This window comes from Camelus dromedarius, chromosome 13, assembly GCF_036321535.1.
Source record: "Camelus dromedarius isolate mCamDro1 chromosome 13, mCamDro1.pat, whole genome shotgun sequence".
Taxonomy (NCBI): Eukaryota; Metazoa; Chordata; class Mammalia; order Artiodactyla; family Camelidae; genus Camelus; species Camelus dromedarius.
In genome coordinates this window covers 68,453,948-68,480,181 of record NC_087448.1, presented here as the reverse complement: position 1 = coordinate 68,480,181, position 26,234 = coordinate 68,453,948, and the positions used below count along the sequence as shown (strand labels likewise).

Below are 26,234 nucleotides of genomic sequence, written 5' to 3'. Positions count from 1 at the left end.
GACAACTAAAACATTGCTCACATATAACCTATTCCCTTATTTTTTCTTAATATTATTTTAAGCTATCCAAAAATTACCATAACGGCATCAAAACCTAATTGCTGTCTATCCTCCTGATTTTCCCACTGAAGGGCAAGAGAAGAAAACTCCGTGTCTGTCATCTAAAATCTATTAGCAACTACTTTGGCTAAGCCTTGAAACTAAGACGCTGTGGGTCAGTTACACTGGAGTGAGCTGACATTCGCTTCCTGCCAGGGGCAACATCCCCAGATGGAGAGAACTGCTTTCCTGAACGTACCACGGAAAAGACAACATTCACCTCTGCCGGGATCTGAGACTTACAAAGCCAGCGCTAGAAGCTGTGTGCTCCAAAGAAGAACTTAGGTTTGGGGGGTCAGTGGACGTCCTGTGTTTCCTCGGGGAGGTGTCTTTTTAGCTGGCTTGTCTGAATGTGCTGAAGTGGAGAGAATGTTCTTTCTTACTTCTGGCAGAGTTGGACAGAAATCCAAGGAGGAGGTAAATCCTTAATCCCCTCCCAATGCCTCCAGAAAAAGAGATACCAAGACGTTAAAACTGGAAGAGCCTTAGAAGCCAGATCACCCACAGCCCTTATTTTACAGACATGGAAATGGAAGCAGAGTGAAGGGGACTTTGGTTTAAGCTTTTAGACCCTTTGTCATCTCTGCTTTCCTCTCTGTCATTTAGAAATGATGCTCGTAAAAAAGAATAAAATAACGCCATTTGCAGCAACATGCATGGATCTGGGGATTGTCATACCAAGTGAAGTCGGTCAAACAAAGACAAATATCATATATCGCTTCTATGTGGAATCTTAAAAAAAGACACAAATGAACTTATTCACAAAACAGAAACAGACTCACAGACACAGAAGACAAATTTGTAGTTATGGGGGCAGGGAAGTGGGAGGGATAAATTAGGGGTTTGGGATTTGCAGGTAACACTATATATAAAATAGATAAACAAGGCCCTACTGTAGAGCACAGGGAATTCTATCCAATACCTTGTGGTGACCTAGAGTGGAAAAGAATATACATGTGTGTGTGTCTAACTGAATCACTGTGCTGTAACGAGAGATTAACACAACATTATCTATTAACTATATGCCAATAAGAGATTTTTTTAATTAAAAAAAAGAAATGATGCCCAGAAGTTCTGCTGGTGGGAGTGGGACTCAAGTCCTCTGAAACTGAGCCGAAGCAAATGCAGAAATGATTTTCTCATGTGTGTGTATGCATGTTCTCATGTATACAGATGATAACAAGACAGCACAGAACACGAAGAGGGTCTCTGACAGGAAGAGTCAGCGCAGCCCACTTCAAAGGACAACTAATTCTCTCCCCCGGGGCCCTCTAAGGAGCTTTAGGTACTTCAGGACCAATGCGCATCGTCCCAAATGTAATTTCCATCACTCAGGACCACCTGCCAAGGGAAGACGCCCTCCAGTTCACCATGAGCTTCAGGAATTGCCCACTGCAAATGCTAGACAAATACTGGAGCTTTTAAAAATACCACTTAGCTAAGGTGCAGACTTCTAAGGCAGCAGCCATCTGCAGTCTTAATATAAAATGAAATTAGGCTTAAAAGAACTTTCCTCCTAGGTGAATTACGATCAATATCTCTATACAGAGATTTATGGGGAATACAGCTCTCTCAAATATTCCTAAAGTAGAAAAGCATGCTAAATAATAAGTATATACATTTACATCTATATGTACTTATGTGGGCAAATTTATTTAAGATACTTTGCATTTCTTTTTGAATAGTAATTAGGTGTATACTTCAATCTATTTATATTAACAAGAAGGGCAGATGCAATCCTACCGCACAGTGTCTTCCTAGGAATAAAACTAACTCATAAACTGTCAATAGAACAACTCAGTTCACTCTTCCCTTGTCTAAGGAAAAGACTGACGTCCTTTCTGAGGATCACCCAACATACAGAGAACCCCTCTTACTGAAAGTCTACATTCGATAGAGTAGTTCCCAAATTCCAGTTTTCCAGCTTTTGTAGCAAAAGCAAATTTCCAAGCAGTGGATCTTATTCCTCGCTGAAGTGATGGATTTCAACAGCGTGTGTAATACTTATTTTCTGGAATCTGGTGTATAAACACACAGCACTTGGAAACCACAGGAAAAAGGTTTCCCCTATTTCTCTCATTTTATGATTCAACAGTACTGAATGAAAGACTTATCTGTTATTATCATTCAATATTTAGTGATTGTTTTTACTGGCAGTGAGTCGTAATCCAGGTTCCAAGTCCATGACTGTGGGGCGGTAGTGTCTCACTGCTGCCACCTTCTGGAGAGTCCAGTCTCCGCAGTATTGACCAGCCGTTTTTAAAACTCAAATTACCTCCAAATAATTAACCTAACTTACTGGGAAAACCAACACGGCTACATTTGTGACTCCAGGTGTGTTTGTAGGGGAAAAGCTTGGCTTCCTGAAATACGGGAGGAAAATTATACAGGATTGATCAGAGAATAGCAGGCACCTTTCCTCCTCTATCCCATAAATGATTCCAGTAGCTCATAAAAGAACCCAACCTGATGTGAAAGTATCTTCCTGTCTTCCCCCTGCCCTTTGGCCACTTAAATTAGAAATAAGATCAGAGTTCCCCAGATCATTTCCCACCCTGCCTCTGCTTCTGTTTCCAAGTATGGGAGCTGAAATTTCCCTCTGCCTGACGGCCACAAGAGGGAGACAGTCTCTTTGCCTGAAGACTCGGCCATGAGTCTGGTCTGATGTTTATAAGGTTGGAGAATTGGTCTTCCACCCGATTCTCATGGTGTCAGGGTTATCATGACGTCATGACAGGATTAGGTTGTTGAAATTATCATCTTCATCACCATCATCACCTTCATCATCAACATCACCTTCATCACCTTCATCACCATCATCATCACCATCTTCTTCATCACCATATATTGTTTGTCTAATTCTGGGGGAAAATGACTCCAGATTGGAGGATGGTTTAGAAGCTCTCTTTGCACAAGATACTCCCACAAGAGGAGGTGTGTCTGAGTCACGGCCAGCGGGGGAGGCAGATGGGCTGACACCCAGTGCTGGAAGCCTCCGTGGGTGCGGGGTCTCACCACAGGAGAGCCATGCGGTGGAAGGGGAGGAGGACCTCACAGGGGCTGCACCTCAGGGGCTAATGGAGACTTGAAGCTAAGGCAAGACTGGATGTAAAACTTTGTCTGGAAGAGGATGTTAAGGCAGCGTGTTCTTGAGCTCCCACTTTTCAAAGTTGGAAAAACCTGGGAGCCTGTTACAAGTGAATCTTAGGTCCTACCCAGACCCACAGAATCAGAGCAGGCCTTTGGGCAAGATCTCCAGGTGGTTCACAGGCACATGCCAGTTTCAGTGGTGCTGGTGCAGATCTGGGGAGAAGGTAGAGCCGAGGGTGGAGACGAGCGGGGGGCAGGGGACGATGCAAACAAGGCATGAAGGTGCTGATGGAAAGGCTGCCTGGAGGCTGAGGGCATCTTGTGCCAAGTGACGTCTTCACTGCTTTTCTGGGATCCTCATCATCTGCAACCATCTGTCTCAGTAACTCTAACGAGAGCTGACACTTAAACGTGGTGCCAGACACACTTCCAGGCACTCCACCTGAATCACTAATTAGACCCTCACAACAGCCATGAGGTGGTGATTAATATTCTGTCCAGAGGGTGTGGAGGAAAGGGAACCCTCCCACACTGTGGGTAGGAATGTAATTTGGTGCAGCCATTATGGAAAACAATATGGAAGTTCATTAAAAAACTAAAAATAGATTTACTATATGGTCCAGCAATCCCACTCCTGGGCATAGATCTGGAGGAAATTCCAACTTGAAAAGATACCTGTACCCCAATGTTCACAGCAGCACTGTTTACACTAGCCAAGGCATGGAAACAACCTAAATGTCCATTGACAGATGACTGGATAAAGAAGTTGTGGTGTATTTATACAATGGAATACTACTCAGCCACAAAGAAGAATAAAACAATGCCATTTGCAGCAACATAATGGACCTGGAGATGGTCACACTAAGTAAAGTAAGCTGGAAATAGAAAGAAAAATACATGATATCACTTTTATGTGGAATCTAAAAAAAGGAGGGGTGACACAAATGAACTTATTTACAAAACAGAGAGACTCACAGACACAGAAAACAAACATGGTTACAAAAGGGGAAGAGGGTGGTGGATAAATTGGGAATTTGGGGTTAACAGATACAAACTACTATAAATAAAATAGATACAAGGAGGGTGTAGCTGAGTGGTAGAGCGCGTGCTTAGCAGGCACAAGGCCCCGGGTTCCAGCCCCAGTGCCTCCATTAAAATAAATAAATAAAAACCCGATTACCTCCCGCTCACAAAAATTTTTTTTAAATACAGAAAAAGACGGTAAACAATAAGGTCCTACTGTAGAGCACAGGGAAGTATATTCAATATCTTGTAATAAAGCATATTGGGAAAGAATATGGAAAAGAATATATGTGTGTATAACTGAACCACTATGCTGTACACCAGAAACTAACACAACATTGTAAATCAACTAGACTTCAATAAAAACAGTATCTCCATTCTGCCAATGAGAACAGCGAGGCAGGGAGGTGACATGTCTCCCCTACGTCCACACAGCCTGCAGCCCCAGACCAGGATTCAAACCCAGGCGCTGCCATCAGGACTCTGGCGTTTTCGCCACCTTGTCCTCAGGCTGCGGAGGAGCTTAAGCTTGGATTTGCTTTTTGTTCTCCTCAGAGTGTTCTGTTTGTCTGTTTAATGCTAACACCCTAACTCCTCCGCACCGAGGAGAAAGGGGAAAGGACAGGTGCATCCTGGACCACCTCCTCCTCCTCCAGACACAGTGGGTTTCGCTTCACCAGATGTTGTTTTAAAAACCAGACATTTTCACACCAAAAATCTCCCTGCTCACGTTTGGTGCTTCCAGCTTGCCAAAGTCCCCACCACTCCCTGCAGCCTTACACCTGGCCGCTTAGTGTATCCAGACGCTGCCTCCCACTCCACAGGGCATCTCCCCGCTGTGGTCTCCCTCAGTCATCCAGGTCCTGCTTCGAGCCCAGCGCTGTGCCCAGCTCAGTGCTTACTGCCCTGGGCATCCGTGGGCAGGAGCAAAACCAAGAGCAGGCTGGGAAGCTGGCCCCGGAGGACTGAGCTGAGGAACCAAGGCGAGAATCTCAGACTCACGGAGCAGACTTCTGTTAAATGACTGTAAATCATGGAGATCCAAAGACAAATCCTTCCTTCAGAGCAAGCAGCTGGGAAATCCCTCTCCTCTTTGACTCAGGCCCTGTGTAGTATTCCCTGGAAACGTGCCACATGACATCAAGTAGCTGATTTCTTAATAAGCGAATTCAGTTTCTGCTGTAGCATTCTCTCTCCTTCAGGCACCATCTGTGCTTCTGAGTCAATACGAATGGATCCCTTCCAAGACGTTCACAGCCTTGAAAGATGGATGAATATGCTGAAAAGTGCTCCCCCGCCACCAGGAGGACCATTCTGTTCCCCGCCCTCGCCGGCGCCGATAAACACGTTTCTGCTTTACCTGCCTGTTCTCCGCTTTCCCCAAGTGTAAGTGACCACGACGCACACTTGACGCTACAGTCGACTTTCTAAGGGGATGGAGTCGTGTGCTCTTAAAGGGCACCACCAGAAAAGCAGGCTCCCCTGTGACTTACTGATGGGAAGACCGGTCTCTGAGTTTTCCTCCTGTCAATTGGAATAGGAATACAGCTGTGATAATTAAAGATTTAATACTACTGGCCTCTGGGAGCCAAGTCCAAAAACAAATCTCCACTTAAAGCAAGGGACTATTAGGAAAGGGAACCTTTGTACACTGTTGGTGGGAATGCAAACTGGCGCAGCCATTGTGGACAACAGTGTGGAGGTTCCTCCGAAAACTAACAACAGAGCTACTGTATGACCCAGCAATCCCACTCCCGGGCGTAGATCTGAAAAAAACAAAAGCACTCATTTGAAAAGATGCCTGCACCCCAGAGTTCACAGCACCGTGATTTACAGTTGTCAAGGTGGGAAGCCGCCCGAGTGCCCGCCAGCAGACGGCTGGATGAAGAAGACGAGGTGCGTGTGCGCAGTGAACTCACTCAGCCATAAGGAAAACATGACACTTTGCCATTGGCAGCAACATGGATGGACCTACTGGGCGTTGTGCTAAGTGAAATAAGTCAGACAGAGAAAGACAAGCACTGCCTGATACCACTTTTATGTGGAATCTAACAAATACCACAGACTAGTGAATGTAACTGCAGCCCAGCAGGACCCCGCGGGGCCTTCCCGCGCAGGCCCCTCTCCCTCCCCCATGTCCTCTGCTGCTGCTCCTCTCTGAAGCACCCAGATCATAGGATCTGATGCCCATTTCCTGCATTTTTCAGATGCTAAAACCACCACCAAGTGGAAGATCATGAGCATGGCGCTCTCAGGCCTTCTGGCGTCCGAGGATCGGTAATGCTAATTACCTCGACATCAATCAGAGAACTGCGCGCGAGCTTATCACAGACCCTGGGGCGCCCCTCCCTCAGCTGGCCTTACAAAATGCTCTGCTGAAAACCTCCAAGGAGTTTGGAGTTTTGGGAGCACGAGCCACCCTTTCTCCTTGCTCAGCCTCACAATAAGCCTGTCTGCTCCAAACTCCGATGTTTCCATATTGTTTGGCCTCGCTGTGCGTGGGGCACACGACCTTGCATTAGTGACATAATGAAAAGGAAACAGACTCACAGATATAGAGAGCAAGCCAGAGGTTACCAGCGGGGAGAGGGGCGGGGAGGGGGATACAGGAGCAGGAACTATTGGGTGTAAAACGAGCTGCGAGGGCACGTTGTACAGCACAGGGAGCATCGCCAGCATCTTACAATAACTACAAACGGAGTCCAACCTGCCAAGCATGAAGCGCTGTGTGGCACACCTGTCACGTATATAGCACAATAAAAAATAAAAGTAAGAAGTAATAAAATGAGTGATTGATTCACTTGCGAGATCCGTGTATGTATATTAAATATTCTTGCAGCTCTTTCTTTGAACAGGAGAACAGCCGCAGGGAAAATCAGAGTCAGGCCGTCATTTCTGGAAGGAAGAAAAGCGACCCTCTAGCTGTGGGACAGGAGAGCTTTATCGAGCCTGAAACACGAATTCCATCATTTCTGTCTCTCGTGGCCCGTCCTTCACTCCCTCCTACCCCTCCCTTCTGCCTCGGACACATCCTGCTGATGGAGCCGTAAACTTTGTGCTCAGCAGCGTCTCAGGCCATTTCATGCTGTCCTGTTCCGATTCCCCAAGCTGCAGACGCACTGCAGCCCCTTTCTGCACCTTCGTAAACACCAACCACCCGATCGCACTGTCCCGGCTCCACCAGCTCCCACCAAGGGCCTCAACTCACTAGTCGGCTGTCTCTCCTTCCTACTCTGAGTTGCCTAAAAGGACATAGAAAGGGACCTATGGTTTGTTTCCCTAAGTGACATCACATTAGTCCCTCTGAAAAGGATGGACAGTTTCAAACAATAACAATGACGGTGCGAGATCCTATTTTTAACATGTCTGTCTCAGGCTTGCTTTGGAACGATGTGTTTTAAATGTACAAGCTAATTCAATCCGAACGACACTTTGAAATCAGCGAGTTCTTCATCACCCAGTTCTGAGAAATTTGAATTCTTATGCCCTATTCTAATATTCTTTAGGAATGTATTTTTTATTACTTGCCTTTCCAGGAATCATCATCTTCATCGTCATCATTGTCATTCACCCACCTGCACAGCACTTGAGAGTTTCTAAAAGGCTTTTATGAGACGAGTTTCGTGGGATCCTTCCCAGCGCCCCGTGAACCAGGTGCTGTTATGTTCACTTCGTGGGGAAGAGAGCTGAGCTGCAGTAAGACAAAGGGGTTTACGCGGGACAGCTGGCAAGCGGCGGAGCAGAGGTTTGAAACTGGGCCTCCCTGTGTGCTTTCCTCCAGGGCGGAGTGTTGAGAGAGAGACAGAGAGACAGAGACAGAGACAGAGAGAGACAGAGACACTGTCAAGAGCTCTGCTCTCAGAATTCCTGGTGCGAGTCCTGGCCCTGCCACTGGCCACCCAGGGACACGCGGACACTTATGGAACCTCTGTGCTTCCCTCCTCATCTGCAAAATGGAAACAACAACATCTACATCAAAGAGAGACTAGAGGGATAAAATCAGAGGGCCCGGAGAGCAGCGCACGTGGCCCCCTGCCACCCGCCCGCTGGTGAGCGCCTGGCATCGGCGTCCCCGCCAGAGCCGTGAGGCCCGGGGCCCGCGGCTAAACATCGAGGAAGAGGGGGAGGGCACAGCTCAGGGGTGAAGCACATGCTTCACATGCATGAGGTCCTGGGTTCCATCCCCAGCACCTCCATTAAAAATAAATAAACCTAATTACCTCCCCCCAAAGGAACAAAATGTGATAATTATATAAATAAATAAAAGGAGTTTCTATTTTTTAAAAAAATGACAAGGGAAAAAGAAGACTCAGTGGCTATTCTGGATATCCGTTTTTCTTAACTCTCTTCAAAAAGCCGCCTGGGCTAGAGATGGCAGTGCTCAGGGCTTCCGCTGCTGAAGAAGCCGGGAGGGTGTCCTGCACGGCGCCGCCCCCTCTGTCTCTCCCGGCCCGTCATTAGTCAGCGGAATAAAGGAAGACAATGGCTTACATTTCCACTTCAATCTGCCCACAAAAAAAAGAGTTAAGTCTGATAAGGCAAAATGCTAACATATTTCAAAGCTCCCATTACATAATTCAAAGAGAGTTTAGGAGGGGTTTTTTCATTTCTCTTAAATTATTCATTGCATCAGTCTTTGAAATATTTACACTCCTTTCTCCAGGAGTCGGAGGAGAATGCTGATGGAAAGCTCTCTGTGCAGGCCTGGGAGAGATGCTGGGGGCTGGATGGATGTGGGGTTGGGGGCAGTGGAGAGGGGGTGGGGGAGTGGGGAGGGGGTGGGGGGAGTGGGGAAGGGGTGGGGGGCTCTCCACCCAACCTTCAAAGGCTTTCGTTCTGCCTGCTCTGCTTTCTGAAACTCGGAATGTTTTCCTTTTGAGATCCAGGTTTTAGCAAATGGGATTTATTTTATCTAATGTCGTTCCGCAGGAAGAGCCCTTCACTCAGCCCAAGCAAACCTGTGAAGACGTGGGAACGTCCTCCCACCACAGACGAGAAGTCGCTCATTAGCAGAACACCGGGGTGCTACTATCAAGGCACTGGTGCAGCTGGCACCAGTTCTGAGAGAGGATGATTCATTACCATGGTTACTGATGCCAGAAATATTACCTTCTGCAATCAGCACACACAAAGATCCTTTAAAGAGAGTGTAAAAATTAGAGCACTGTAAACAATTAGTGAAAGCTGCCAACAGGCACCGAGGCTGCGCTCACACAATGCTGCTCCCAGGACGTGAAAGCGGGGATGCACCACTGCTGCACCAGCAAATCTCGCTGAAAGCGGAAAAAGGCACTCGTGCGCGGGAGAGAGCGGAAGGCCCCCAGCAAACGTTTCTGTGCAAATTTGTTACCAGCCACATGGACCAAGTTAGAAAAAGACCTATCAGATGGATCATATTTGAATGATCAAGTTCTGGTTGTTAAGCCCACCTTTTCTTTTTTAAGTTTTTTAAAAAATTAATACACTTTATTTTTAGGCTGGTTTTAAGGTCACAGAAAAATTGAGCCAAAGTGCAGAGAGTCCTAATACACCCTCTGCCCCCGCACACGCACGAACTCCCCTGCTATCAGCACCCCCACCAGACGGTGCGTTGCTTACAACCGACAACCCTGCACGGACTTGTCTCTGTCACCCAGAGTCCACAGTTCAGGGTTGTCTCTTGGTGTCGTACATTCTATGGTTTGAGGCAACTATGTAAGGACACGTATGCACCATTTACAGTATTATACAGAGTATTTGCCATGTGTTAAAATCCTCTGTGCTCCTCCAATTCACTCCTCCTTACCCTCTAATTCCTGGCAACCACTGGTCTTTTTACTGTCTCCATAGCATTTTCCAGAATGTCACACTGTTGAAATCATACAGTATGTAGTCTTTTCACACGGGCTTCTTTCATTTAGTACTAAACATTTAAGTTTCCTCTGTGTCTTTTCATGGCTTGATAGCTCATTTTTCAAGCACTGAATAATATTCCATGGTCTGGATGCATCACCATTTATCCATTCACCTACTGAAGGACATCCAGGTTGCTTCCAAGTTTTGACAATTATGAATAAAGCTGCTACAAATATCTGTAGGCAGGTTTCCGTGTGGACAGAAGTTTCCAGCTCCTTCGGGTAAACATCAAGGAGCGTGGCCACTGGCTCATGTGGCAAGAGGGCGTTTGGTTTTGTCAGAAACTGCCAGCTGCCTTCCATCCTGCACCCCCAGCAACATGAGTGAGTCTTCCACAGTCAGTTTTTGCAAAGTGCCTTGGAAGATGCAGTCTGTTATTGCGAGGTTTTATTACAGTCCAGTGCTGCTCTGCCTTAGTGACAAGATCAGGGTAAGGAAGGCCAAGGACAGGCAGTCTGGCTGTTAAATGACAGCCATTCCACCTTCAACGTCAGTGGGTTACCTCCCAAGTCTTGAACTAGGAAGATAGACTAACTTCCATAAGAAAGCTTTGATGGGCTGGATGAGGCATTTCTGTACATATTTTGTTCTGTTTAAAGAATGTCAACCCCCTGAGGCAAACCAGGCTTTCGTCAACTCCAGTCCAAACCCAGTACAACATCCCCAAACCCCACCCTACTCTGCTGAAACACCTGCGGTAAAGCTCGGATTGTGCAAAACTCTCTAATTCCCGTCCTGGTCGCTCGAACATTCAATGGACAGAAGTTTATCTTCTGCAGCATCATTTCTTTATAAAAAAAAAAAGGCTGTTATATCAATTAGTATCAATAAGATAATAATCTCATGATAGGAACAAAGTGCCTTTGCATTTTGCAATATAATCTGCAGAGTTCGTGGAAAAGCTCTGCTTCACGGTTAGCATCTATTCGATTGACAGGCAGCAGGTTGTCAGCGCTGCCTTAACCACTAGGACGGGCGCAAGTGGCTGTGATTTGACCAACACACACACACACACGCATTCTGCACGTACGTACACGGAGGTGTAGATAGGTGGACGTGCCGTGCAATCTCCTTGCAAGCGAGGGCTTTTTGTTTGTTTGTTTCTATTGTCCACTGTTTTATCCCAAGCATCTAGAAAAGTACCAGCACATCAAAGGCCATACCCACACACAGTCTCCTAATATCTGCAGAGTCTTCAAATACACATACATGAATGAACACAAAGGCTCCCCCCGTCCTGAAGTCAGAGATGCCAACGGGTCTTCTCTGTGTGTTTCCTTCTGGGGAGCACAGGGCTCCCCCTCCCTCGAGGCTGTGGCGGTGTTCTGGGGTTCTGAGCGTTCCTAACCTCCCCAGCACGCAACAGGCGTGCACCTGATCCTCGCTCTTGGCTTCTCAGGTTTGATTCTGGTCCACTGGGTCCTGGCCTGGCCCTGGGGGCTACTCTGCTTCCCCAAAGATCTTGGGTCCCCAAACCCAGCTTGGGAAGGGCCCTTGCTGCTTCTTTGCTTCACTGGGATGTCCTTCTTTCAACCTACAAACAGTAACTGAACAGGACAGAACTGGCATCTGGGCTCTCAGGCCTTACAGCATCCTTGTTCGCTGTCCTTGGTACTGATGGTTGGTGTCCGATTATGTGCAACTAGGAGCTCACAGGGAACAAAGCCAGGGGCTGGATATCGCCCTTTGCACACCAGCGCATAGTCAGCCAGAGCAAGACTGGCCAAATGGGTGGGCTTGCTAACATGGCAGCCCCCAAACAGACTTCACCTGAAGGACCTGCTGTAGCAACCTCTGAGCTCTGCTCTTTTGTCTTCTAAGGACTCACACCCACTGGGAGATGAACAAGGTCTGAGTGCAATCATGTGTTTGCCTGGTCTCCAGGACAGAGCGGCTGCGGGCTGGCATAGGACAGGCTGGTGGAAGTGACTGTCTCTCCCCAGGGTCTGCCCTGCCTCCCATAGTGTCAGGCCTATAGGGCTTGGGTGGTGTGGACCCCCTGGAAGGACCCTCATTTCTCCCCATCAAAAGACGGTCAGGACCCCTCTGCCCATGAAGAAACGGGAAAACCGAGGAATTCTCCAGTCCTGCCCTCCTCCTCCTCGGCAGGGAGCATGGCGGGGCAGCAAAGAGCCCTGGCTTGCAGCCCGGTCGCAGATGGTTTCCAATCTCTGCTCTGCTACTTACTACCTGCACCATTTTAGGAAAGTTGCATAACCTCCCTGAGCTTCAGCTCCTGTAACTGGAAAATGGCAGAAGTCACCACCAAGCACATAAGGCTGTGACGAGGTTGGGCGCTAGTGGGTGTGGAGTGTGGGGTGCGCAGGCAGACCCTCGTGGTTCTGTCCTGATGGCTCACCTACAGCCACCACAACAACCAGATGTGCCAGCCCCGCCTGGTCAGCCTCTGTGTACGCCCCGTTCCCCAACCCCAGCGGAGCAAGCCTCAGGCCCATTTCCCAGCGCGTCCCAACCGCAAGGTGCAACAACATGTGAAGTGGGCTTTATTCCAGATTTGATGAGGATCCAGTGGAGAGGACCCAGCACCCAAAGCACAGTAGAAACAATGAAATTCCCCCGCTTAATAACTCAGAAGTTTCCCTTGACAGCCATCCGGCTCACATGTCTCCTCCTCTCCCCACGATGCAGATTCTGAAGATCTCAGTGCTGCCCTGAGCAATCATGCCCCACCGTCAGCTCTGTACCCTACCCTGCAAAGGACAGGGCCACGGTCAGCATCCCTCTGCCTGGCCGGCAGCTGGGGTGGGCCTGAAGCCCCGGAGCCCTGGCCCAGCCCTCTCTCTGGGGCTCTCCGACTCTCAGGGAAGGAAGACACAGGCAGGGCTCAATCAGACCATTGGTCTCCTGTCCCTTCCTGCCCTGGGGCAGGTGCACTTTAATGAGCGTCCTGCAGGTGTCCAGATCGACTGCCTCCATCAGTTCTGACAGCGAGTGAGGAGGATGAGACCCTCGGCCGCCTTTGAACAGTGCAGCCAAAGGCAGGGTTTCCGGGGAGAGCAGAGCACCCACCACCTCGCCAGCCCCACTTCCCTCTGGTGGGTGGGCAGCTGACGCCCGCTGTGCCGCTCCCGACGGCAGGCCTGGACTGGAGCAGCGGTATGAGGTGGGATGTAAGCTGTATATCCTCCTGCTCAGCACCAGCATCTTGGGTCCCCCACTTGCTGGCTACTTAACCTCTCTGAGCCTCAGTTTCCCCGTCTGTAAAACACGGATAATATTACCTCTCAAAAAACTAAGGTCAATGTCCAGTGCCTGGCACAACGCACATCGCCAACAGAGTGCCTATTTGTTCCTGGTTTGGGGTCTCCATACCCACCTGGTATAAGGCTTTATTGCCCAGGTCAGCCAGCAAGCCGTCCTCAGAGGCTGCTGCCGCCGCCCTGGACCATGTGCCTTTCTTCCTGCCTGGACCACGGGATTTCATTCTCATCACCCCTTGTTTTCCTCCAATAGGATAAAAAGAAAAAGAGACCAGCAGTCTTCAACTGGGGCAATTCTGCTAAGTCCCCCACCCTCAGGGGACATTGAGCAGTGTCTGGAGATGTTTCTGGCTGTCAGAACTGGGGAGCTGGGGGTGTTACTGGCACGTGGCGGGTGAGACCAGGGATGCTACTAAACGTGATATCATGTACAGGACAAGCCCTGCAGCAAGGAACCACCCAGCCTGCGATGCTGACGCGCTGAGGCAGCAGGCCCTGAGAGACCTTGCGTCCGGAAGGTGTGTGCTTTGCACATAAAACTGCTTCTGAACGCAAGTTCCTGTGCCCTACTCACAGTGAGGCCAAAAAGCATCGAAACATGGGAGTTCAGAGCAGAGACAGGTTTACTGCAGGGCTGAGCGAGGAGAACGCACGTGGCTCATGCCCAAAAAACCCCAAACGCCCAGAAGGGTTTCAGCTGAGCATTTTGAAAGGCCTGCTGAGGGAGGGGCGCCCCAGGATATGTGATCAGCTGCGCACAATTCTGAGTGGTAGATGCTGGTCAATCCTTAGGTGCCAGTAGGTCTGGGGGCTCCATGCTCGTGATCGTCCAGCGGTTATTGTCTTCCATTTGGTGTGGTTTTTAGCATCTGAAGAACTCAGGAAATCTGTATGAGATACTATGATCTGGGTGCTTCAGAGAGGGGCTACAGCCGAGGACATGGGGGATGGGTCTGTCCTGGGAAGGCCCCACAGGGTCCTGTTCAGTTACAAAATGGCATTTTTTTTAATTAAGTGGGGAAAAAATGTTATTGGAGGCAACTATGCAAAAAGTGCACTAATGGACAAATTCTCTGAAAGGAAAGCAAAAATTGTTATCAGGAGAGGAAGATCTCAGATGATTTCTCTTGCATTTTAAATCTTCCTGGAGGGTTGTTTGGGCAACAGATAAAGAAGTGAATTTTTCTAGAGTGTAGCGCAAGGTTCGGCTGGTTACTTAAGCAAGACAACCAGCACGTGGAGACTCAGTGACCTTCAAACACTCTCCCTTCTCCCAGTGGGTCAATTTATCCACACCTCGTGCAGTTCGTAAAAGCCCAAGACAGAACCACACTAAGATAAACCAACGTGGAGGGGGGCGGGTTAAAATAATGTAAATAGGGTCTTTATATAACTTCATTGTTCATTAAACCAGAAAATGACAGCAACTGCCAGGACTATAGTTAGGTCAGTGGGGACCAAAAAATGTCTGGTTTTTCCTTTTAAAAAAGAAGTTTTTCCCCAGAAACTGTTTCGCCCTGCCAAGTCATTAAAAACTGCCAAACCCATCTGTGTGTAAAATGAAACTGAAGCAGTAGGTCAGAGGAAAAAAAGCAAGCCTTTAAAATCCCTTCCACATTATAGGACAGGCAGCTTCCATAATCACAAAAGAAAAAAAACTGGACATTGATCGTGAAATGACGTGGCGGAACATCAGAAGACGTTGTTACGTGGAGCTGGGAAAAGACTCCAGCACAGAACAGGTTAATCAGGGCAAGACACTTAAAAGCCCTGTTCATTCAAGGCCAAAGGGATGGCTTAGATCCCAAAATGCTATTAAAGAACTAGCTACACCCCACGTCTGTGGGTGACTGCCTTTAGTCACTGTGAGCACAGTGGGTTAATTTGCATGTGATTTACATACAACCTTCTGCAGGCAGATTAAGGCATTCACAAGCCTGAACTTTTTATTATTTCTTTTTTCAAAGAGAAGGATCCATTGACTAATGGTGTGGGTTTCTTTAAGCTCTGTTAGTCACAGTGGGTTTTGTTGTTTCCGCCTCCAACCACAGCTTGTGATTGTCCCTGCGATTTATTTACTAATAGTCTGATCAAGGCAAGGAAGCAGGACACTCTAACCTTTAACCTTTGAGATGGTTATATAGGATGGGGTTGAGCTTGGTTCCCTAGCAGAAAGTACCAAAGTTGTGAAATTATAAACAACATTGTTTATGAAAACATTAGCTTGACAAAAATTAGCTTTGAGGCAGTATTCTGTAATGGGTCCAGATAATTCGATCGGCTCATCCTACCCTGTCTAGTCTTGCAGTCTTGCTGAAATAATCTGTTTATTCATTGATTCATTTATGCTGCGCTCCACAAATGCTTCTGGGAAGTGTGCACGTGCACACGCACACAGTAGCTGAGATGACCAAGCTGAGGAAAAAGACTTATGCCGGGAGAGATTAGAACACAGAATGCATGCCACCCAGTGTGTTGGGAAGGACAGATTGGCTTCAGGAGAGGGATCCCCACCAGGGCAGAGAGGAAGGCGGCGGCAGGGGCACTGCCTGGGCTCCGCGCAGGGACGCGGGGCAGCCAGGAGTTCCCACTGCACCTGTAAGACTCTCTTCAAACAAAGACAAACGGACTCACAGCCTAATCTTGGTGGGCACTTTGAGGTTTGTTATATTTTTCCCTGAACTTTTCTGTGTATTGACATGTTTTGTGTTTAAATATTAAACATGACGAAAAGGAAGTCTGAGGACAGCCTGAAGGGTCTAGAACACCATGCCTGGGGCCCTGAGCTTGGTTCTCCAGGAGTGAATCAGTGTTCGAGCACGGGGCAGTCTTGTCAGCGCTGTGCTCTAGGGAGGTCATTCTAGCAGTCGCATAGAACTGGCACAGAGGACCAGGGCTAGAGGCAAGGAAATCTGCTTAGAAGTTGTTACAGGACATGGTGCAACCTACCATACTAACCAGGAAACACACACACATTTGTGTGAAGTAGATAAAACTCCATTCTCTTGCTCTTCCCACGACACATGCTCAATTCCACCCCTAAGCTCCGACGTCACGTTCTCAAAGTTGTCCCACAGGGATTACTGGAAACCTCCCTGTCCCATTTCCCACCAGACGCAATGTTTCTTGACTCAGCCGAAGATCTTCGAGGGAGAAGACTTGGTTACGGTAAAGAATGAATGAGAAAAATTGAGACTGGGGGCAGAGAGGGGGTGAGGAGTCAGGAAACATTATTGCTGCTATTAAAAAATACCCTGAGGAGAGCAACATAAAATTAAAACTGAAAGCAGGATTTGTGCAAATTACATACCAATTCACTGGTGGCCCAGCTATTTTAAGTACTGCCTGAGTTACATGTGATTAACAGTCACAGGCGATCAAACCTAGGAAGGATACAACTTACCAGCCCTTGTTGCTCCTTGTCTGGGGACCAGTGCAAAGCACACTGCTCCGCTGTTCCCAGGAGTAAACGTGCCTGCACAGGAATTTGTCTGTGGTCTGCGTGTGCCCCAAACGAATGCCTCCAAGGGCAGGTCGGGAATTTCCCACGGATCAGCCGACTGATAAAGAGCACTTTACGTCCTGGCTAGAGCTGTGCCAGAGCTGCCCCAGGTTTTCGCTCAAAACCCATCAGCTCCCATCTTTAGCAGCAATGTCCTTGCTTAAAATCTGCCAACCCCGCCCCCCCCGCCCACCTGGAGCAGGAGTAAACATACATCTTTAAGTAAAAGGGTCCAGGGATAAGAAAGGAAAATATACACACACATGCAAAAGGAAAAACCAGATGGAACCAGATAGGACCAAGATGGTGAACAATCTGGCTTCCAACAGACCCGGAGTCTCATTACACGTTGATGCCACTACATTAGCATGTTAAATGACACACCCACCAGCGGCCAGGACTGGACGTTATGGGCCAAAACAGGATAAAGAGGGGGTGGCACCCCACTCCCTCGAGAAAGCCCTGCCCCCTCCCAGGTAGACGGACGCACGTGCCTCCCGGCCATTAGCCTCACTCCTCCCCCGCGTGGCTCTAAAATTGAATCCCTCTCCTGAGACGGGCAAGAAGTTGATCTGTGAACTCGGCTGCCGCTCCTCCATTCTTTGGCCACTGAATAAAGCCTGTGCTGTTCAGCCTCAGGTTCCCTCTCGTTATTCACCTACTGGAAACCAAATGGAAACCGCCAGGGCAGAGAGCCACCCCCACGCCCCCAGGACCCGAGCAGGGTGCACACGTCTTAACAGAGCCGCCTGCAGGGGGTACATCCCTCCCAGCTTCTCTGCTCTCTCGCCTCACACTCCAGGGCTGGCTACCGAGTGCTGCTCAGCGACTAAAATGTCTCACAACTGCTCTCTCATCTACGGGCCCTCCGCACAGCCCTTTAATTCAGATTCAGTCTCTTCTTCTCGGTCCCCCCGGGCTGTCTCAGACGCTGGTCATCTGCCGTTCCTCCCACACTCCGGCCCTGGCCGCGGCAGAAGGCTCCCGGCTCCCTTTACTGAGGACACAGGAGCCCTGTTTGTGCTAAAGCAGTGCCTGTCATTCACACCTGTTGTCTGTCTTCCCTCCGTCCACCTCCTCATCTTCCTCCCTCTCTGGGGGATGTGGTCCCAGCGTGGCTCCAGCAGCCTTCAGGGCTGGGACAGGTGACCCACACCTGGCTTTTCGGCACTTGAGATCCCCCAGGCACGATGATTGGGTCAGAAACGGTCACATGGCCTGGGGCTGGCCAATCAGAACCATTCAAATCCCCGCACGGTGACCGGTCCCAGGATGAGCTGAAGATCCAGGTCTATGCAGGAGGGTGGGGCCCTCTCCTTTCTCCCGATACTTGATCCCAAGAAGACGGCAGGGCCGGTCAGCAGCTCTGAGGACTGACCTGACGGAGGGAGGTTCTGACGGCCCTGTGGGAACTCCTGGGGGCAGCCCTCCCTGGACGCCACCGCCAGGGGCTTCCCTTTCTGCTCAAGTCCATTTGAGCCGGGTTCTCTGCCCCTCTTGTTGCACACGCCTGACCGACCCAGGGCCCTCTCTGTTCCCCAAAGCAGCCCTTGCAGTTCCTTGCTCAGCTCCACACGCGCCCCGTTGCCTCCTGCGCACTGCCAGCAGGAGAGGCAGAGAAGGAGAGGGGACAGCGTCCACACGTCCCTGTGCCCTCTCACCCCTGTCCACTGCCATCATCGTTGGAGCACCCCTGAAGGGACACGTCCTCCCTGACCCCGGCCACCTCTGCTCCTCCGCCTGCCTGGGACGGGCTTACCCATCACTCCCTCTTCCTGGTGTCTCCAGTGCCCCCCCCCCCCCCCCCCGCTCCACTGGCTCCTTACCTTCAGCATGTGAACAAGCAGAAGGGAGGGAGGGAGGGAGGGAGGGAGAGGTGGGGGAAAGGAGGGAGAAAAAGGAGGGAGGAGGGAGGGAAGAAAGGAAAGCAACTTCCCTTCTTCCTGAAGATCAATCTCTCACCCTTTCTCTTTCCTTCACTCCCCGTGTTTGCTTCAAAAACATCCTGTACTCCTGTCCTTTTTCATCAGCCCTTCACCCCCCAGCCTACCGCAGCAAGGACCCTGCCTCCACCTTCCTGAAACGGCCAAGTGCAGTGACCTGATTCCAATGTCTCTCTCCGTGGGATGGTCAACTCTGCTGACTTACCCTCCTCAGCGCAACCCTCCCAGCGCCCCTTCCCAGCGCTGCCTCCCGCACTCTCCCTCCTTTAAGCCCACAGCCTTTTTTGGATTACAAAACCTATTGAAAATTTGACAAAGCCTCTGGTTTGTTTCCCTAGAAACGTGTGCTTTGCACAGCATCGGCCAAGGTTTTAGTAACAAACTGAAGAGTCTCCGCCAGCTAGGTGAATCAGAAAGGGCTTTCCTAAGAGGACGGAGAGTTCACATAAGGGGTGGGAGGGTGACACTTCTGGAACCCCAAGCCACACACCGGAACTGCTCCGCCTCTGCCAGGGAGCCGGCTTCCAGACATAAAGCTGCCACCAAGCTGCGGGCACAGCATCTCTACCAGCTCCTGCAGGCACTGCGCCAGGAGGGGTGGGTGCCCCGCACCCTGCTCCACTCGCCCCGTGTCACTCTGTCCTGGATCAACTCACAGGAGGTTCACGCGGTCACGGGAGGTGACCGATTTCTCATCAAGGTCTCTCACAGCTCACCCCACTGGCAGAACCTGAGTCCCATCCAGAGTTCGAGTTTGATGGGGAAAAGTCCTGTCCCACTTTTCAGCTCTGCTATAGGAACAGCTGGCCAGGGCGTGTTAGCCCATCGAGCCGCTGCCGCGCCCCGTGCGTGTCCACGCGGCATCCGGAGGTAAGCCGAGAAGCATGTGTTAAATATTAATGTTCCCAAGGGCCTCAGTCAGGACCTTTTTCTTGGTCACAAGCATCAGATCACTACTGCAATCGCCTTGCGTAGGAGTGGGGATTCAGCGGCTCCGTCAAGAAGTTGAGAAACAGAGCCAGCCTGGTCACACCGTGTCTGTGAGCTTGGGCGTCAGGATTTGCTCACCTCTCCGCCCTGCTTCCCCGGTGTGTCCCCTGGGCAGGGTCTCCCTACAGCGGTGAGGCTGTCTCCTTGCAGGTCCCCCCCAGCTCCACAACCCCAGCAGACAAGGGGGGCCCTTTCCCAAGCAGCTTTAGCAGAAGACCAAGGGCGATGGTCTCATGGGGACCAGGGAGTCAGCTGCTCCTCCTGAACCCCCCATGTGACCAGGGGTGGCAGTGCTCTGATGAGCATGTCTGGGTGGCATGCCCAGCCCCAGGCCCAGAATGTGGCCGTCTCTGCACCAACAGGTTGGACTGACGGGTGGGTGTGGAGGGGCAGCCCCAAGGAAACGGGATGTTGTTACCCAAAGGAGGGAGGGAGATGCTGGGAAGGCTAATTCAAGAACCGTCTGTCACGCCAGAATTCCGTCTCCTGCCTCCTGTTCCACATTCCGTCTGGACAACCTCAACTACACTTGTCATTCCCAGCACTGCCTTGACTGAGGGCCCTCTTCTCTGGGATGAATCTTACTTTGATTATTTGCATCCAAATTTCAAGTCACCAAAAGAGACGGTCCGATTGACAGGGCCTTTTGAGACGGAAGGGGGCACTGTCTTTTTCTTCCTCATCTAAGGCAGCAGCAAACAGCATCCTGAAATGACTCACCCCCTCCCGGTCCTCTGCTGGAAGTGGGACCACTCACTGGCAGGTAATCCAGCTCACTCTATCTAAAGGGTGGGCACCGGTGCTTTTGCCCACAAAAGGGAATATTTTAAATATACATATTTATGACTGCTTCCCCAAGATCAGAACTCTTAATCCTTGAGATCTCCTACTGAGATATTCAATTCATTGTTTATCTCACTTAAGGTTCAAAGGTTCAGTCTTAGTTTCAAGCGAGCAAGACTGGAGCAGTGCTGTCTGTGTTATATTTTCTCCTCCCCCAGGGCAGTCGGTCTGCTGGGACAGAGGCACGCAGGTCCGAGTGGGTGACCACCTTCACTTTAAAACCCGCTTCTTAGCATGTGCTCCTGGGACAGAGGAAAACACCAGTTATGCCAGCGCCACCTGCTGGTGTCCACAGCGTTACTAATTACTCTCTCCACACCTGAAGTTTCCTGTCTTTAAAGGGCATTTTTATCTCCAAGTCCTGAAAACATCACAACTCAACAGACCTCAAGTTAAACTCATTTTCAACATTGCTTTTTACTCGATATGCCCTATTTCAATTAATCACCATCTATCTTTTTACCAAATTAGAAACTTCTGAGCCATCTGTGGTCTCTGTCTCCTTTCAGATCCAACTGGTCACCAAGTAGTATTACTATCTCCCAAATTGCTGCGTCTTTCCCTCCTCCTCTGCACTTGCCTTAATTAATAAGGCCCCTTTCAGGAACTGTGGGCATCTCAGTTGAGTTTATAGCACAAGCCTGAAAACTGGTTTCTCACCCCTAGCCCGGCCCTTCTCCATCCCTTCCATCACCAGAAAAGAACCAGACAGGGACCTGCCTTCAGCTCTGTACCCCCCTCACCACGTTTCTTCTCCTTGGACCTCAGCTGCCTCGTTTATAAGTGATGGGGTTGGAGTTCATCACCTCCAAGGCCCCTCAGCTGAAAAGTTCTGAGATTCTGGTTCCAAAAACTCCTGCTCCCTCAGCTCACAGGGTCGTTGTAAAAATGAGAGCACGTGCTTGAAACCTCACTGGGTTCTGGACCTCCAGGCGGATGACTGATCACTGTTCATTCACGCACGTCACCTCGCACGGGCACAACAGACAACAGCTAACATTTACTGGGCACTTACTGTGTGCGGCCCGTGGCGCTCGGCTGACTGCACCCATTTTCTCTTTTATGAACTAGCACAAAAGGGGAAGTCTACCATCACTCACCGGTTCTCAGGACGCACTCTCTGCCACCAGACGAGCCATATTTGCTGCATTGGAGGAGCAGGTGGGCAGAGAGGCAGGAAGGCAGAGCAGATGAAGCAAAAACTGCCAGGAAACTGGACAGAGGGGGCCCACAGCCCTTCCTGGGGCGCAGCTTCCCGCAATTATGTCCTCAGGAGGCAAAATCACAGCTTCACCCGCTAAGACCAAGGACACGCCGCAAACATCCCAGGTTCCTCCGACACCTTTCCTCCAGTGTCTGCAGGTCCAGGACCACGGACCCCCGTGCTTCTCAGCAGTTTTATCCGCCCGGAGGGGCGGGCCATGCACTAATTTCCCTTTTGGTTTCCTTTCTCTGCTCACAGCTGTTACTTTCACATCAGGCTGTCTCTGACACCCACGTGTGTCCACCTGTCCTCACAGCCCCTCCCCTCCCCTCCTCCTCCGAACCCCGTGCAGGAAATCTCGGCCTCCGGAGGGGTCAGCTACTTCCTCAGTCTCAGGTGGGGCTCTCTGCAGAGAGAGGGGAGGCAGGGACTCCTAGCATCCTGGAAGACGTGTGATCACAGAGGAGCAGCCTCTACGGAAGAGGAGAGCCAGGCCAGCTCGTGGTTCTGTGGTCTCCCCTCCGCCCCACACCGCGGGAGCCCAGGGCACCTGTCTCACCGCGGTCTGTCCCGCCTCCAGCCCGGGGTGGGGGTGGGGGCGCTTTGTCCCCCTGCCCAGGCCCTGCGGGCCAGCCAGGGAGCCAGCTCGGCTCCGGAGCTTCGGAGGCTGCGGGCAGGGCTGCTGCGGGCAGCCGCACCCAGCAGCCTGCAGACGCGCCGGGCCCTGGCAGGGCTCGCTGGCACCTGTGACGCCCTGGCTGTTTTCTCCTACTTAACCGCGCCGGCAGCGCAGGTGGGGAGAGTGTTTCAATAGCCACCCATGATTTCTACGAGGGAAACACCCGTGCAGGAGCCCCAGCCCTGGCCCCTCCGGGGAGGGGAGACCAAGGAGGACAAGCGGGCCAGGCGGGGGCATGTAGAGACAGAAGCCCACGCCGCCAGGAAATGCAGACGGAGATGCTCACGGCCCGGGCCTGCGCCCGGGCTCAGGGAGGGGCGGCTTCCTGGTGAACGTAAGCCCCAGAGCCCCCGCCGGTCAGGAGGGGGCGCTTCCCCGGAAACCACTTCCTGGTTTAACCAGATTTGCCGCCATCTGAAGGATGGCACCTAAACTCAGAGGCCCAGGCCCCCCCACTGTCCCTTGTGTCCTATGTGTGTAACGTAACACAGCAGCTCTGCTCCCTGAGTTTTCACACTGAAGATGAGTTAGACCCGCGCGTTTGCCGCGTGGCGGCTGCTGGTACTCTCCTACAGCTGGGGCGGGAGGGGACAGAGTGATAGAAAGTGACTTTTTTCTGATATGCAACAGGGGGTCACTGAAATTACGGGCCATGTCTTTTTCTAATTGTCTTTCTGGGAGAGGTAAATAGGTTTTTATTTATTTAAATGGAGGCACTGGGGATGGAACCCAGGACCTCGTACATGCTAGGCACACGCTCTACCACCGAGCTACACCCTCCCCACTCCATGGACCACATCTTGAGTTTCCTTAAAACGTGAGTGAATCTCAGCTGAGTCAGGGGACCGCCTGACTGAGAAGAGCTGGACATCGAGCTTTTCCTCTCACGACCCCCACAGAAAATGACAGTGTATGCAGCTCTGTGGGTTGAAGACAAGGGATCTGGGGACAATAACATGGGACTCAGCTAAAAAAAACCCAAACATTTTCTCCATGTTACATCATATAATTATGTCAAGAAAAGTAAGCGAGGGAGTGTCAGGGAGAATATGAATGCTGACTTCCTGTAAAACCTCTCCATAAACTCTCCTGGAGCACTTGGCTGAGAAGTCTGCTCTCCTGGACGTAGCTTGTGTCTCTCAGGGTTTCAGCCTGGCCTGACTCCAGGCTGCTTTTCTAACTCGTGACAGCCGCCATCAAGGCGAGAACGTGCTCACGCAAAGGGGTGATAAAAAATTGAGAACCACTTTGCAAACCTTTCAAACATTTATAACAGTTGAAATGAGGTTTAAAGCTTCTGAGGGCCCTGACTTTCCTTTTCTGGTGGAAGTACTTGTAATGAAAGCAAGTGGGCTTGGAGCCCAGCGGGGCTTTCTGACACAAGCGAGTCTGCCACGGGGACACTCTCATGCGGAGGACTGTCCCTCTGCTGAAAGCACCCTCAGCCAGAAAGGACAGGAGCCCGTTAGGTGGGGGACAGACAGAGGCCCCGCCCACCCCACCGCCCACACCCAAGCCTGGCTGCGCCCTGGGCTTGGGGCCCTGCTCCCCGCCCCTCCCCAGCACAAACTCCGCACAGGCTCCATCCTTGGTCCATCATGTGGGCAGCAGGTGGTGGAGCTTGGTGTCCAGACTCTGGGTCACCTCGCCTGCCCTTTCCAGCACTGCAGGGAGTCCCAGGTCTTCTCATCTGTCCTCAAGCCTGGGGGTACCATGGGATGATGTGAGGACCCCCATCTCCTGCCTGAGCGACTCTCAAAAGACACCCCCAACTTAGGGTGCTGGCCAGCCACTCCAGGCCCTGCTGCTACCGAACTCAGATTCAGCTGCTCACTGCTCAAAAGCCACGTGGCTCAGGGCCCCAACCCTCTAAACACATGGCTGATCTTTCTGGGTGACTAGTCCCCATCCTGGGTCACCTCATTAGCATAAACTCAGGTGTGGTTGAGAGACACCCCCCCCCCCCGTGAACAACAAAGACATTCCTATCACCCAGAAAAGTCCAAGGGCTTAGAGGTTATCTCCCAGGGAGCAGAAACAAAGGGCAGACAAATTCTTCATTGCACAGTAATCCCCGAGCACACTGGCTTATCAGAGCACAGCTCTCGGGACCAGCTTCCCAGACAAAGCAGATATGATACTAATTTTCCCCTAAAGGAGAACAAATGAGTTGTTGGGAAGACAATTCTGGGCGAGCAGTAGGAAAAAGAGCAAAGATGGTAGAAAGAAGGAAAGATTTAAACCAAAATGCGTGGTCTGAAAAGAAGTGATCAATTAAAAGGTGCAAGTCCGTGGAAGGGGGACTCAGAACGTTGGAAAGGATGGGGCCAAGTAGGGTTTCGCCTCTTACTGCCCTTCGAGAACCTACAGATGGAGGGTTATGACTGTCGGAAGATCAGTTCTCTCTGGAACACAGTGGTGGGCTTGGACTTGCCAGTGGGCAGGCTCACCATGCAGAAGAAATTTCCCGACCCCCACTGGCTGGGCACGTACTGGTGAGTGCAGTCCTACATCCAGCCCGGTGTGTCTGTGCAAGAGGGAGAGAACAAGACGTGGCAGGAGTCTTCTGAAATGAGGTCCTGTGGGCGGAAGAAACATTTAGACACTTGTTCAGAAACACATCACCATCTGGAACTAAGCCTGAGACACAGATCTACAAGAAAGTGGCGCCTTCTGGGAGACACGGAGATGCTAGCGCCGACAGAGGAAGACCTCTTCAGGCCACCGCCCTGCTCCTGCCTGCCAGCCTGGGGGGCTGCTAGGCAAAGACAGACGAGAAGCAGAGGTGGCAAACGTGCCGGCCTTCATCTCCTTCAACTGGAGCAGCTTGAAAGATAATCCCGCGTACGTGTGACTTTGTCTCCGTGTGCAGGTCTGTACAGAAGGCACGCGGGGTCCCCACGGTCCGAGCCCTTGGCTGTGTCTGCGGGGCCTGCTCTTCCCTCAGTGTGACGTGTGGTACCCGCGGACCCACGTTTCGATAACTGCCTATTTTTCCCACATAAACCTTTATTTCCCTGGTTAAGTGAAGAGGGAGAATGTTATTATTAAAGCTTCTGACAAACACAGCAGCGTTTCACGCGCTCTGAGACGCCCGTGTTAGCGTCTCCGACACGCGGTGCGCCCTTCAGCCAGCGGTGTCTTACAGCGGCCAGCCTTCTCCTTCCTTCATAACGTAGAGGGGGTGGTATATCTGTAGTGTCTTAGGTTGGCTGAAATATGGGCAATTGCGTAAAAGAATGTTACTAGACAAACTGCTCACAGCTTGAAGAAACCCACTGTCCTGAGGAGCGTGGCTGTTCCAGGCGCGGGGCAGGAGGCGGGTGTCCGGATCCGGAAACCGTTAAGGCGCCTGGGACGGCCTCGGGCAGGCGAGCCCGCAGCCCTGAGCCGCGCAGGCTGCCGCTCCTTCGTCCCGCAGGGTGGTGACTAGTTTTTTAATTGGAATGGTGGGAACTTGAGTGTTTATTACTTTCTGTAAGTTTGGAATATTTCATAATTTACAAACCAATAAGCAAAAAAGGACAGCACTTTACAAAAAATCTTAATGGGCATTTTATTTTTTTCTCCCTTTTTAAAATTGAAGGATCGTTGATTTACAATGTCGCGTTATTTTCAGTGATTCAGTTATACATATATATTTATACATGCATCATGTTTTTCATTACAGGCTACTACAAGCCACTGAATATAGTGTGGATGGTACTAATAGACTTTCCACGGGTGAACCATATCTGCATTCCTG

The 26,234-nt window shown here is 50.6% G+C and overlaps 1 protein-coding gene across 2 annotated transcripts in view; it reads right to left on the bottom strand.

Moving 5' to 3' along the window:
• Window positions 1-22,036, bottom strand: part of SPATA13 (spermatogenesis associated 13) — a 225,457-nt gene extending 203,421 nt beyond the window's left edge. For both annotated transcript variants that reach the window (XM_064493261.1, XM_064493263.1), the window contains exon 1: window positions 21,707-22,036. The gene's annotated coding sequence lies outside the window, so the exon portion shown is untranslated. The remainder of the gene's footprint in view (window positions 1-21,706) is intronic.
• Window positions 22,037-26,234: the final 4,198 nt, after the last annotated feature.